Below are 13,198 nucleotides of genomic sequence, written 5' to 3' on the forward strand. Positions count from 1 at the left end.
CCCATCAGGAAAAATGGCAGTTGCAGCAGTAGACGAAAAACTACGTGTAATGCGCTACATCGTTTTTATTGAAATAATTTTACTCTGAAATTATTTCAATAAAAATTAGATAATAATAATACATTTAGATGCGACCTAATTCATTAGTTCTTGTTGCTGTCTTCTCTAGTACAAGCATACAACGTTATCGACTAAAATCGACTATACTGACATCCTTATCAACTTTAATTGTCTCTCGTCCAAACATCCTTTCAATTCCATTAATTAGTTTACTTATCATTATTACTTCATTATCGATTTCGACATCGCCTATTACGGTTATTACGTTTTATGGACTTTAAAGGATTTTATGATAATTTAACGATAGCATGGCCCCAATTAAATACATTTCAGTTCAATTTGTATGCCCTCCAATTAACTCCCTCGTTTGCTTGCAGATATCACTTTGAAGAGTCGCAGATCTCACTGGTAAGTGCAACTTGTAGCAAATTGTTTAGTTTTAAATGTCTTAATTCTAAATTTGAGATTTTCTAGATTAGGTATGACCGTTTGAATTGATTTCAACCTTTATTAACACGATTCTACAAAATGACCGATAATTTGAAACGTTTGTCGATGATCCGATCAAATTCAGATTATAACCTTAGCATCTTGGTCGATAAAGCCTAATCGTCTTGGTTTGGGTCCTAATGGACTTTCTTTAAGTTTGAAGAATGTAATTATTTACATGTCCTATAAAGAAAATTAAAAAAATACATATTATATAAAACATTTTACTTGAGCTCTACAATTGTCATATGGACGAAGGGTTTTGTAAGTGTCGACAATGAATAAGCAAGATTATGAAAATTTGAAAGTTGACTCTTGGCATAGACATAACCTAGTTTCAAACTTTAATACGAGATCATTTTTCCTGTCTTGCCTTTTGGGAAATTAAAACCTTTTCCGATGAGAAATGCGGAAGCTTTTGTTCTGAAAAAAGAAGGTTTACTTTGACTTAAAAATTTTTTACAAAACATATAGTTGATAAGTTTCTACTAAATCATTCAAAATTTTAATAAAATCTGGTTAGCTAGAAAACAAGATAATCATAAAAAACAATACATTTCAAGGTAATTTAAATATTAATGTATGATTGTGTACTAAAGTAAATACCATCATAAAGGTAAAGAAAGAAAATGACTTTCAGAGACTAAATTTCTTAAATACAGTTATGAGAAATTTCTATGTTCAAAGCAAACTAATTTTGGTTAGTTTAACTAATGGTTTCGAGGTTGTTTAAAAATTCATTAACTTAAATGAAATTCTCGTTAAATAGTCTTACTTTATTAATTCTAAAACCTCGACCGAAGGTTTTTAAAGTAAATGTATATAATATCTTTAATCTTCATTAACAACTCAAACTAGTTAGAGTTTATGGAAATCAAAGTACTTGATGAGACGTGCAACTAGTTTCCTTGATTTTTTTATATATTTGCCCATTTATGCCCACTTTTGTCATTATTTGAATTAAAATCATACTCTAAAATTATAAGCAATTTACTGAAGAATGAAAAAAGAAAAAAGAGGGCAAAAATTGATTTGCTAAGACTAATCTTATACGTAATAAGCCAATTTATTTTGCTATTATGAGATAAGAGCCGTGAAGAATAAGATTTTTTTCTAAAAATAAAAGATGAACGATCTCGAAACGCCTAGAAGTATAATTGAAAATTAAAAATCATTTCCCAAAGATCTCTTGTAGAGAATAGACCAGACGATCTATTCTTTAAAATCAATAATGAATAACAAACCTCTCAACAACAGAAGTACTTGAAAAAATTCGATTACCACTTGACCATTTACTTTTTACTGAATAATTCTTTTTCAAGAAGAGCGTATCAGCAAAAACAAAACACACCCGGCAGAATGAACAACCAAGGTTTTAAGCATTTTGAATTTATAATTCTGTTGTTATCTGTACCCCTTTGCTTATGCAAATACTAGCAAAGTACTATATTCTACGTCTTGCAATTTGAGAGAGATGATAGGGATAAGAAGCCACAACACCCATATTTAAAGCGTTGGAACTGAGCCAGGGAGTATATCATCTGAGATAAATGCAGGAAAATATAATTACCAACATTTTGTCGGACGATTATCATTTTATGTATTTTGAAGTAAGGAAAACTGTCGGTTGTTGAATTCTTGCCAGACTTTAATTGTTTGTGGAAGAGTCTTTATCATTCCAGCTATTATTCATTTACGTGAAACAGATTATTTTTTAAGTAGTAAAGAAGCTAGTAGCTATTCCGTGATGAATAATTTTCTGATCCTGGAATCCAGAATCTATATACTAATATATAAAGGTGAAGAGTTTGTTTGTTTGTTTGAACGCGCTAATCTCAGGTACTACTGGACTAAATTGAAAAATTCTTTTTGTGTTGAATAGACCATTCATCGAGGAAGGCTTTAGGCTAAAAACCATCACGCTGCGACTAATAGGAGCGAAGTACAATGGAAAATGTGAAAAAAAAGTGGGCGGGTATAAATCATAACTTATATTTTCTACCCACGGGGACGAAGTCGCGGGCAACAGCTAGTCATTAATAAACCTTTGTGAATTATTATTAAATCTTAGTAAAACATTGCGATGGTTTCATACTACAATTAAAACAAAAAAGTTAGCTAAGTAAGTTACAGACAATTGTATTTCTCTCGACTCTAGAGAGAGCTCTATTTTAGTTCTAAGCTCATATTTCCAAAGTCTCAATTTCAAGGGTTATTAGGCTTGGCAATGTACGAAATATAACGTACGTGACAATGTTTGGGCGGGAATAGTTGTTTCACAAACACGCCGTGCAGGTTGGATAATTTGACACGTAGGCTTGTGTCACACTCGCCGTTTTGATATCTGAAACCAAAAGTGTTAGTGATATTATAGATGGAATATAGTACCTATTGGAGAATTTTCAATTGTATTTAAGTGTTTATTATTTAAATGTAGTGCTTTATTCTGCTCACTACTCTGACCTCATTTTTTCCCACAAATATAGAAACTAAATTGTGAAATGTAAGTGACATATAAATTTCAAATATGTTTTTATAATAATGATAATTTTGGAGAAAGCTTTTTTTTGCTGTGTCCATTGCATCAAAATTAAAACAAAAGATTTCTATATTATATAACTCCAGTTATGTTACTCTAAGCTGTGACGACCAGAATATTGTGTCCGCGCTTAGTAGAATGCTCAAAATAATCATTCTGCGAAATTGAAACAATCTTGTCACATAGTTTTAATTAAAGTTAGAATATTCAAAACGTAAAAGCTTGAAAGGATATTCGTGTGAACATATTTTACATACATATGAGTTTCAGTAAGGGGATTTGGACGTCACCATAAAATCTGTAAGAAGTAAAATCGTAAAGGAGGTTGAATATAGGATTAGATAGCATACCTTTTGATCCTCTCTCTCTTGATTGTACACTAAGCTTACGAATCTTTGAAATATTGGTCTCCGATACACCTTTTGGGATTTGAATAATAAAATGCCAAATCAGATATTTGAACAATCCCAGATCAAATATGGGATTGGACACAAAGAAAGGTATCCTATTTTCTATTTCGGTTTAAATCTGGGAAGATGAAAAGGTAAAATTCTTGATCTGGATACATGGAGTTTCATTTTACTTTTGACATTTCTATTTCTTAGAAATATGTAATTCTCTTGGGATGTAGCACCACTTGCTTTTCGACTTGAATTTTAGTTTTCAATAGTCATTATACACGGGAGTAGACGTTTTTATAATTCCTTCGTTTAAAATCGTTTTTACAGTAAAAGCCTGGATAGAATAGGGTTAGTTTTATTAAATTAATTTTCTGTACAGTGAGAGACTAACCTTAATTATACTATGGATTTTTGGCAATAAAAAACAAGAAAACAAAGACACTTCTTCAGAACTGGAAGAAGTAAGAAAAAGAACTAAATACACCTTTTTTGAAATCCAATTATTAATTTTATGTTTCAAGGTGTAGTTCTGCCTCTCTAAACTTAACTGCAAATGCCACAACAGTGTCACTGACAAAACTTTATGCTATCTACAACAATTTATTGCGTAAGTTTAACCTCTGAACCTCCGAGGCAACACTGATTTATTGTGACCGGTAACTGTTGCATTATACCCCAAAGACGTTTGAGGATCAACACTTGGATAAGCGACGAAGTGTTGGTTACGTCACGATACACAGATAAACCTTTTTAAAATAAGGTTTCTTATTTTTGACACGCTTTACTCACGCCTATTTAATCGCTGTAGCCCAACTAGTCGCCTTTACTCACGGTTGGGTCCGAAACTAGACGGGCTACCCCAATAAACACGCGTGAGTAAACCATGACACAATTTAATAATAAAAAAATTATGAATTCTTCTGTTTAATTTTTTTTCTTGTCAAAAACAATAATGGATGAGACGTCGAGAAAAAACATTTTCTCATAATTAGTTTCTACTAATTAGCCTCTGTTATGATATAATATTAAAATAATAATCTTGTTAACAATATACGCCGCAGGCTGATTCCTATCCTTTACTTATTAAAACAATATTCATTGTTTAAAAATCCTTTGTAATTATAAATGCTTAGTCCAAAATATCTATTTTCATTAAGTAAAACATATTTTTTTTGGTTACACCATATATCTTTAAATTCGATATCAAACGAAATCTTTGTAACAATATCCATTACATTCTCATTTTAACTCGTTTATTTTCAATGAAAATGAAAATTTCAAATTATTATTTAGACTAACAGCAGAGGATAAAATATAAAACGTAATCCTACATAAAAAAATATCTTTTTTATAACACGATTAAATTTAGCTATTCCTACCTAATTTTTCATAATGGCAGAACCATTAAGCTCCAAAAGTTCAAGAGATAGATAAATACAGGTCACTGACAAGGGAAATTGCTTCAAATTAACAAAAGCGACACTTCGAAATCACTTTGTACATTTTTACTGCCGCGATAAAAATCGACTGTCAACGGATCAGAAAAAGAAAACTCGTATTTTCTCTAATTGGTATTTATTACTTTTAATTTAACTTAGTTTTAATGCCATTTTGACAATGTTTGTCAGTTAGACAGTTGGTTCTAATTAAAATTGAAATATATAAATGTCTTCTAACTGCTTGGACGTTATTGTGACAGACACGTCTCTCAGCCTATTCTTATTTGGCACTTGTTGTTGTTCTTAATCGCATTACTTTGTATTGTATTATTTTCGTCTTCCATTTTGGACGATACTTAAATTTCACATTTTTTATAATCCTTGTCCCTCTCAACTTTTAAAACAGAATATTTAACCTTTTTACCGTACACGAAATTTATGTAATGTTCGGGACATGCAAAAAATGCGGCGTTCTCGCCATCTGACTGTGATATTTATCTCACCATTCGTTTTTATACCGTTCAAAAATAGCACCGGCGGACAACAAACTACTATTTCCCTTTCCCGAAAATGCAGACAAAACACCGACAAAAAATCCGAAACGACGTTACATCACGAATTAACTATTCGCAAAATTAAAAAGTTAGGCTTTGTCGGCTGAGTTATCGCGGGACTGACAAAGGGGGGAAATGCGTGGCTATTGCAAAATGAAAAATTGTCACCAGTCATTCGATCATGGACGACAAGGACTATTGTGCCGGTTCGACTCGCGTTGACACCCAAAATGTACGGCCATTATTAATGGAGAGACCAATCGACGAAGTGGTGTGGTGGCGTATTTATCATTGTGACGTGCAGGCTGAATAATTAATTGGATATTTTTATGTCAATGGTTTCCGCGTCACTGACTATGAATGAATTGTTGAAGTATTTATGAGCGGGTTTGATGAACAGCTTGATTTTCTATGACACTTTTGGACGTAATGTATTAATTATCAAACCTACACTGCGTGTGTGTTTGATTGAAGATTGCCGAAGTGCTGATGATTTTGTATTTCGCTTATATGTGCACATTATGCACTGCGTGTTTCATTGAAGACTGAAGAAGTGCGGATTATTTCGTATTTCGCGTTTACGTATGTATATTAAATCCTTACCACTCTTGAAGGCTTTAAAATCTTCCCTTGTTTTAATTAAGAAAAGAGCAACTTATTTAGTTTCTTGTCGGTTCTTCTCCATAAAAATGACACTTTGGAACCGTGCAACTAGAGTCAGTAATGTAACGTTTTAAAAGTGCCTGAGAAACGGCCTATTTGAAATAAAAACTTTTGATTTTGAGAATAAATTACATACAGAATCCTCCTCTTCAACCCTCTTTTATTCGCATTAATCTTCAAAATTCAAGAGACAAGATACAATATCCATGCGTCCAGGAAACAAGGAGAAATAAACTTGAGACCGAAGTCTTTATTTCCTGCTTTAAGGATCTCTTAACAAACGATTAGGTCTGTCCGTTCACTTTTGTGGGAAAACCTTCGCAATTTATTACAGCAGTTAAGTTTGTAAGCTTTATTATATTTGATGCTGCAAATGTTGTCAAATAAAAATATACATATACTAAACAAATTACAGATTTCCTAATTCAATCAAAACTAATTAACAGAACTACCAAAGGCCTTCCTACGACTTCAAAAACTCCACTACTCAATTGATTCTTGAACTATTCAACATTAAACCAGGCATAACCATACCTATCAAGGGATTTAACTCCAAAATTGTTTAATAAATCAACCAAACCCAACGGTTGAAGCTTTGAGATTTAGTCAATGTTGTTACATAATCAGTTGGACTAATTTACATTTCAAATTGGTCCCTTGTTTGAAGTGCCCAAGATTTACGAAAATCCACTAAATATTCTAGCAGTCTTCAAAGTTATTTATTTCGGTTACTTGTTGAAACGTGTATAAATACGACTGTTTTGTGTTCTGCTTGTAACAAAATTAAATACATTGTTGTTTTGGGACATCAAGGATTTTGTTGATTGTGTGAATCGAAATTAAACATGGGAATTTTGCTCTTATTGCAACACGACAAGCTGCTAAATTGTACAAATGATTATGAGAAAAATTTCTTGGAATAAAAACTTCTTTAACAAAGTCGGGGCAGGTTAATCCATGTTAGTACTGGAAAGATACATTTTTTTCTTTGACTTGAAAGGCAGATACTTGGGGAAAGCCTCATGTCCTTTATAAAGTCCTAAGTCAGCTACAACCCTATTGTCGTTTATCAAGCTTAGTATCTATCCCCAAAACGCCAATAAGAATCTTCTAAGCACCTCCCCTTATAAATGGCTTTTAATGTCGTTAGCTGTAAAATTAGGATTTATGTCAAATAACTTTCACCTACTCCTTTAGGCAATCGTGTGGATAGCAATTTCTGTAACTTACCAGGTATTTTTTGGTATAAAATTTATACATGTCATCTCTCTTGACTAGAATTACGCAGCCTTGGAAATACTTCTCATACTGAGTTAGAAAAGGTACAAGAGGCGGTCTTAACAAATAATAAGGTGTTCTTTAACACCTTACATTAAACTCTTTCGGTCACATTATCTATTTTCTGTTGACGAATAATATCGTAGTTCCCAGTGTACCTTCCTACTTTTACGGGAGATATCGAAAGTATTTTCTTTTCAGACTGAAATAGCTAGTTAATTTTCTTACATTTGTGATGCTTGAACACGCAAGCTTATTACTTCTCGATGTAATGTAAGAGATTGTTTCCCCAAATTTCCTTATCAAAATTATGTTACCAAATGTTGGTGTTACTGAAATTTATATTGTACTGACTTAACCCCACTATTGTTCCCGCGTTTATTCCACTCCAATAGTTTAATCAATGCGATTAAAATAAAAGATGTGTGAGTGTGACGTAATGATTATGTCGTATAACGTGTATGTATTTATTGATTTGAAATGTCCCTAAATGGGCTAACCCTTCCCTACTCCTTTTTATTTAAATTGTGGGCCCTGGCAATTACTCATACATCTTTGACAGACGTTACAGGTAGTAAGAAGCTTGAAAGTCTGACAACCAGCCAAAGTTTATCGTGTTGCCCAGGTTACTGGGTTGAGGAGGTTAAATAGGCAGTCGCTCCTTGTAAAATACTGGAACCTAGCTGAATCCAGTTAGACTAAAAGCCAACCCCGACATATTTGCTAAAAGACTATGCCGATGATGATGACATAGTATAAGGTTAAAACAGGGCCCCGTTACTGAGGGTCTGTCAGCCTGTTTTCTATCCTTTTGACTATACCTAAGAATAACAATAAACCTTTCAACATAAAAGCCCACAAAACTACGATCATTTCTCTTAAGTTTTATTGAATGAAGTTCAGTACCTTCGCATCGTAATTTGTTAACGCTCTAATAGACTGGGCAGTACTATAATTTACGAGCAATCCTAGTGAATTTCGGTCTAGTTGCTGAAGTATGCCGGTTATAAATCCTTTATGTCTCCGCCTAGTTTATTGCTGTCAGCTAAGTACCTGTTTTCATGTCCTTTTTGGGTAACCGTACGAATTGACTTTACTACCAGTTTCATTATTATGATGATCTTTTTTTAAATTTGTATGAGTCTTTATTAATTTTGATAGGAATTGAAAATTGTATGGTAAAGTATTGATCCCGATTTTTGAGGACTTTTAACGTCATTATAAGGCTGACATCGAATTCTGAGAAAACAATTGATGATTGTGAAAATACCAACTTTTTTCGTATTTTATCATCACATTTTGACGGTCTGTTGCTTGCTTCAACTTTATCGTGACATCACACAATCCTTTACCGGGATCTAGTTTGAAAATTATTGATAACTGAAAAAAACTACTGTTTTATTATGTAGGTAACATTATTATGCTTTAATACGATTTGTGGGTCTTTGTAATACTTTCCTTTGTCGTTAACTAATGACGTCATTATGAGAATATTTTATGCAATAACCACTATTATTTTCTTTGTTAGAATTTCCTTTATGTCGAATGTATTTCCTTGTGCTGCGGTTGTTTGTTTCATGAATATCCGAGGTAGAAAATACTTTGTGTCAGCCAGCGGAAATCATTCTTATGGTTTTCGCTTTTACTATATAAAACTAAACTGAACTATGCAAATCATGCTGGCAACGCTGAGGTTTTCGTAAAAACAGTAAAAAAAATCCTGTTTCTTTCCTCAATTTTGATTGTTTTGTTATTATTTCTTTTCATTGTCATAGACTGCTACAGGAAGTATGAATATGAGCTATAATATAGCTGCAGTTTAAATCCACACTTTTCTAATTCGAAATATTTTCAGCTCTAATTAATTCATGCCTAGTACTTCTGCCAATAGACAGAACATTGAATCACTAGCAAAGTTATTGATTTATTATAATACAAGGAAATGGTTAAACTTATTTAACATACCAAAAACCTTTATCTAAACCTCCTAAACGAATTATCATAAAGTACTCACATACACTTTCATATGATATTTTTCCACATCAGAATTCGTTCAAATATCATAAATATTTAGGTGCTTTGAGCGAAATCGCCATTTTTATTACGAAGCCTTCGAAGGCCTACATCACATCGCAGTAATAGAGAGACGACGTAACGTTTGAAGTTAAACCCACATTTACTGCGAAAGTGTGTTGGGAACTGTATTTGTGGAACTTCTTAGTTTTTTATAGACGCTGGTAGAATTGTTTTGAAATAGTATTGTGAAGGTTCTAATATTCTTGAAAGTAACTTTTAAAGAGTAAAATAAGTAAAGAGTTAATTTTTAGTATACATATAATTTAGTTTAGGGTCAGGTGAAGATCATATTCGATTAAAGTTAACGTAGAAGTAGTCGGCACACTTATTTGCCTTCTCTAGGGTAAAGGAAGTTAGTATTACCACATAAAAACAGCTAAAAAAGGCCTCCTCTAGGGTAAAGGGAGTTGGTATTCCCACATAAGAACAGCTAAAAAATGTTGTATTTCTTTTTCATTCTTTTAAAATGCCATTAAAAACACAATATGGTTTTCGAAGTAACAAAAATATACTTCGACTAAACTACCTCAACAAAATCTAATTATTAGTGAGAGAATCCTCATTTACATATATTTAAAAGTTCGAGAAAAAATCAGATTTATAAATCTATCTGGCAGAACATAAATAGCCAACATCTATCTTCTATTACATTAGCAATCTGGACAGATAACATAAAACCATCTCCAATTGAATCTTTCTACGAAGAAATCTTTATTCTATTCAATACAACGCGTCGGAAACTGCTAAGTCCTCAGGTGCCTAACTTCGGCCATTTTCGAATGTTCGTATTCAGACCTCGTTTCATTCTTTCCTTTTGATTTAGATGTGAAAAACTTTATCCAGTTAAAGTTTTCTAGGTCTTTTCATGTGGGAAAGGATGTCTTGTAAAAACTAGATGAAAACGGGTGAAGGCGTTGATTTAGTTAAGGCTTTCGAATAGTTGAGTGTTTCTGGCTCTGCGGTCCGTCTGTTTATCCGTCTGTATATCTCATTAATCGTCGTTGGTGAACAGTTGCATTTTTGGCATATCATGAGGTATTTCATGTATTTTAGCATATTTATTCGTGTTATTTCTTTCAAATAACACAAATATGCTAGTCAAATGCCAAACTAGTACAAAAAGCAATTTACCACTGTCGTTTTAAAAATGTGATTTATTATCGGGAAAATAGTAAAAAATTGTTACCTATGTACCTTACTATTAACGCAAAAGCATTACAACTTTACCGACGTCCGTTAAATTTTTGACATACTAATAAATGCAAAAACGGAAGACCACACACGTTTGATATAATTTACAATTTACGACTAAACTTAATACCTAAAGCAAAACATTTTGTATGTTCCTATGTACTTGAGCAACATTTTCCCTCCAAAAAAACAATTCTAAGCACAAAAAACAAACCCTTTTTTCATGACTTTCCTGAAATAGACAGCATTGAATTTTTTAACTTGCCCTCCTATTATAAACCTTGTAAAGGGTCGTTTATTTTGAACACCGCTTGCGATCAAAGCGCTTGTGGTATTCCAGTTTATGTAACTGAATGTTGTTCAAATATTTATCATGTGAGTTTAATAATTAAACGAGGCTAGGCAGTATCAAAAGGCCGCGCATTTCGGTAGTGGAAAGGGGATGATTCGCTAAGCAATAGTTTATAATCTAGGCAAAATATGTAGTATTATGTCAATTCATTATTCAATCAATCAATACAATCTCTCAAATCTATCACGGTCCACAGTGGATATACGCCTACCCAAGTTTCTCCAACTTCTTTCTTTGCCCAGTATTCATATTAAAACGTTGGATGAACTTTTGATTTTAAAAAACAATGCATCAAAACACATCACACTTAATTCCGCATTGCCACGCAGTTACCGGTGTAGGTATTGTGAAAAACCACCTTTTTTTCAATTTAGTACAACACGAAAAAGCTCTTTACTCTGCACTTAGATGAATTCAAGTTTGGTATAATGAAAATCTTGAGCATTATTCGTAATAATCCAATCTTTCTAAAATTAATTATCTTAAGTAATTTTATGCAAAATAACTCACCACCTAATAACGAATTCCCTTCGAAGGATTAATTTGAAAATTTAAAGTATTTCATTACATTCCAAAGAGAGTTCGGATACATTTGAGTCCAGGACTCGCTTACCACGGAAAAATAAAGCGGGGTTCTTGCCGTTGTTGAAGCAAGATAGAGCTATACAAATGTATAGTGCTGTTTCCCCTCCACAGAGGCCGCATTCTTGTTTAAAGATTTTGTAGATTTAGAATTTTATGAATGTCTAGTTGCTACGCTAGACTGTTAAAATATTTTTGTCATTTTTGCCATTTTAGTTCCATTAGCCTATTATAACTCGCTCTTGTCCGAGATTTTTAGTGTGCTTAATGAGCACATTTTGACCATCCTCCTATTTTGGCACATTCTCTCATGATTGTTCGAGGAATAGGCAATTCTTGGTATTAAATGCCTAACGCCTAATAGACAAGCTGCAATATGGATGGATCGATATCAATCACCTCCCTTGATACGGCATCGCAATTACTGTTGTAGCATGCAAGTGTGGATTGGAAAATGATGGATGTTGTGTGTTCATATACTTAGAGGTCTAATGGAACCTGCCTCTTGTGATGTTCAATCGTAACTATTATATTTTATAGGTACGAGTATAAATCTGTAAAAATCTGTTAATAGATAATTGGAAGTGTCGGGATGACCGGGATCACTCGCAGCTCATGGGAGATAAGAGGAGGGCTTTTGCGAATCTATGCGACATTCTCGCCGTAATAAAAAATAATAGTAAAAGTCATCAGAATTATCACTTTAAAATTTTATTGAAATGTTCCATATCCAAAGAGTAAATGTGGAGTCTTATTTCGGAGTCGTCGCCGTCTGGTAGTCCGTCGTCTTTGTCAGAATCATAAGTGACCGATAAATTGCCAGCAATTTACTTTTTGCCTTGACAGTTGCTATTGTTCAGAATAGTTTGTAACTAGTATAAATTGTAATTTTAAATCCATCAAACCGTAACAATCATACTTGCATGAGGAATGGTACTGCGGACAGCTTAATTATCCTAACGAGCTTTCCCCGGTCTGCTGTGATTCTAGATATTAAGTCAACATGGCGTCCATCCGCTATTGTCACTACTAAGTATAGAAGAGAGGTAGGAAGTGGCATAATTCGCGAGTAAGGCGACATTAAGAGATAAGGATCCACTTTACTAACCAAAATTATATAAATTTTACTAACCCCAAGATATTCTTTTGTTTTTGTTTGTGAATCGGGCATTGTTTTAATTTTTTACATTTTTGACAGAAGAAAAGAGCGACTAGTTGAAAATAAATTTGGCGATGACATGCCAGAGACAAGTTATATTTTGTTTTTCACTCTAACGCTGATAGGATAGCTTTGTACCCGTCAAGACACTTACCAAAAACAAAAAATATTGCCATTTTTAAATGTATCTTGTGTCGCGGAAGTTTCACATACATTCAAGTCACATACGCAGAGACACCCAGACTTAGAACAAGCGTTCGTGAACCACATAAATACTTGTCTTATGTGGGGATCCAATCGGTTTCCCATAAATTGGAACTTTCTATTCATCACTATGTTTTTGCGATCTAACATTATCTTGACTATTCTAGATCCTCATTTCTCTACTACTCTAACAATGTCTGTTCTCTCCATC

The 13,198-nt window shown here is 33.1% G+C and overlaps 1 protein-coding gene across 1 annotated transcript in view; it reads left to right on the top strand.

Moving 5' to 3' along the window:
- The first annotated feature begins 449 nt into the window (after positions 1-449).
- LOC113493445 (calexcitin-2) overlaps positions 450-13,198 on the top strand; it is a 30,751-nt gene continuing 18,002 nt past the window's right edge. Inside the window, exon 1 of the mRNA XM_026871432.1 lies at positions 450-468. The gene's annotated coding sequence lies outside the window, so the exon portion shown is untranslated. The remainder of the gene's footprint in view (positions 469-13,198) is intronic.

Source organism: Trichoplusia ni, chromosome 4, assembly GCF_003590095.1.
Source record: "Trichoplusia ni isolate ovarian cell line Hi5 chromosome 4, tn1, whole genome shotgun sequence".
In the NCBI taxonomy this organism is placed as follows: Eukaryota; Metazoa; Arthropoda; class Insecta; order Lepidoptera; family Noctuidae; genus Trichoplusia; species Trichoplusia ni.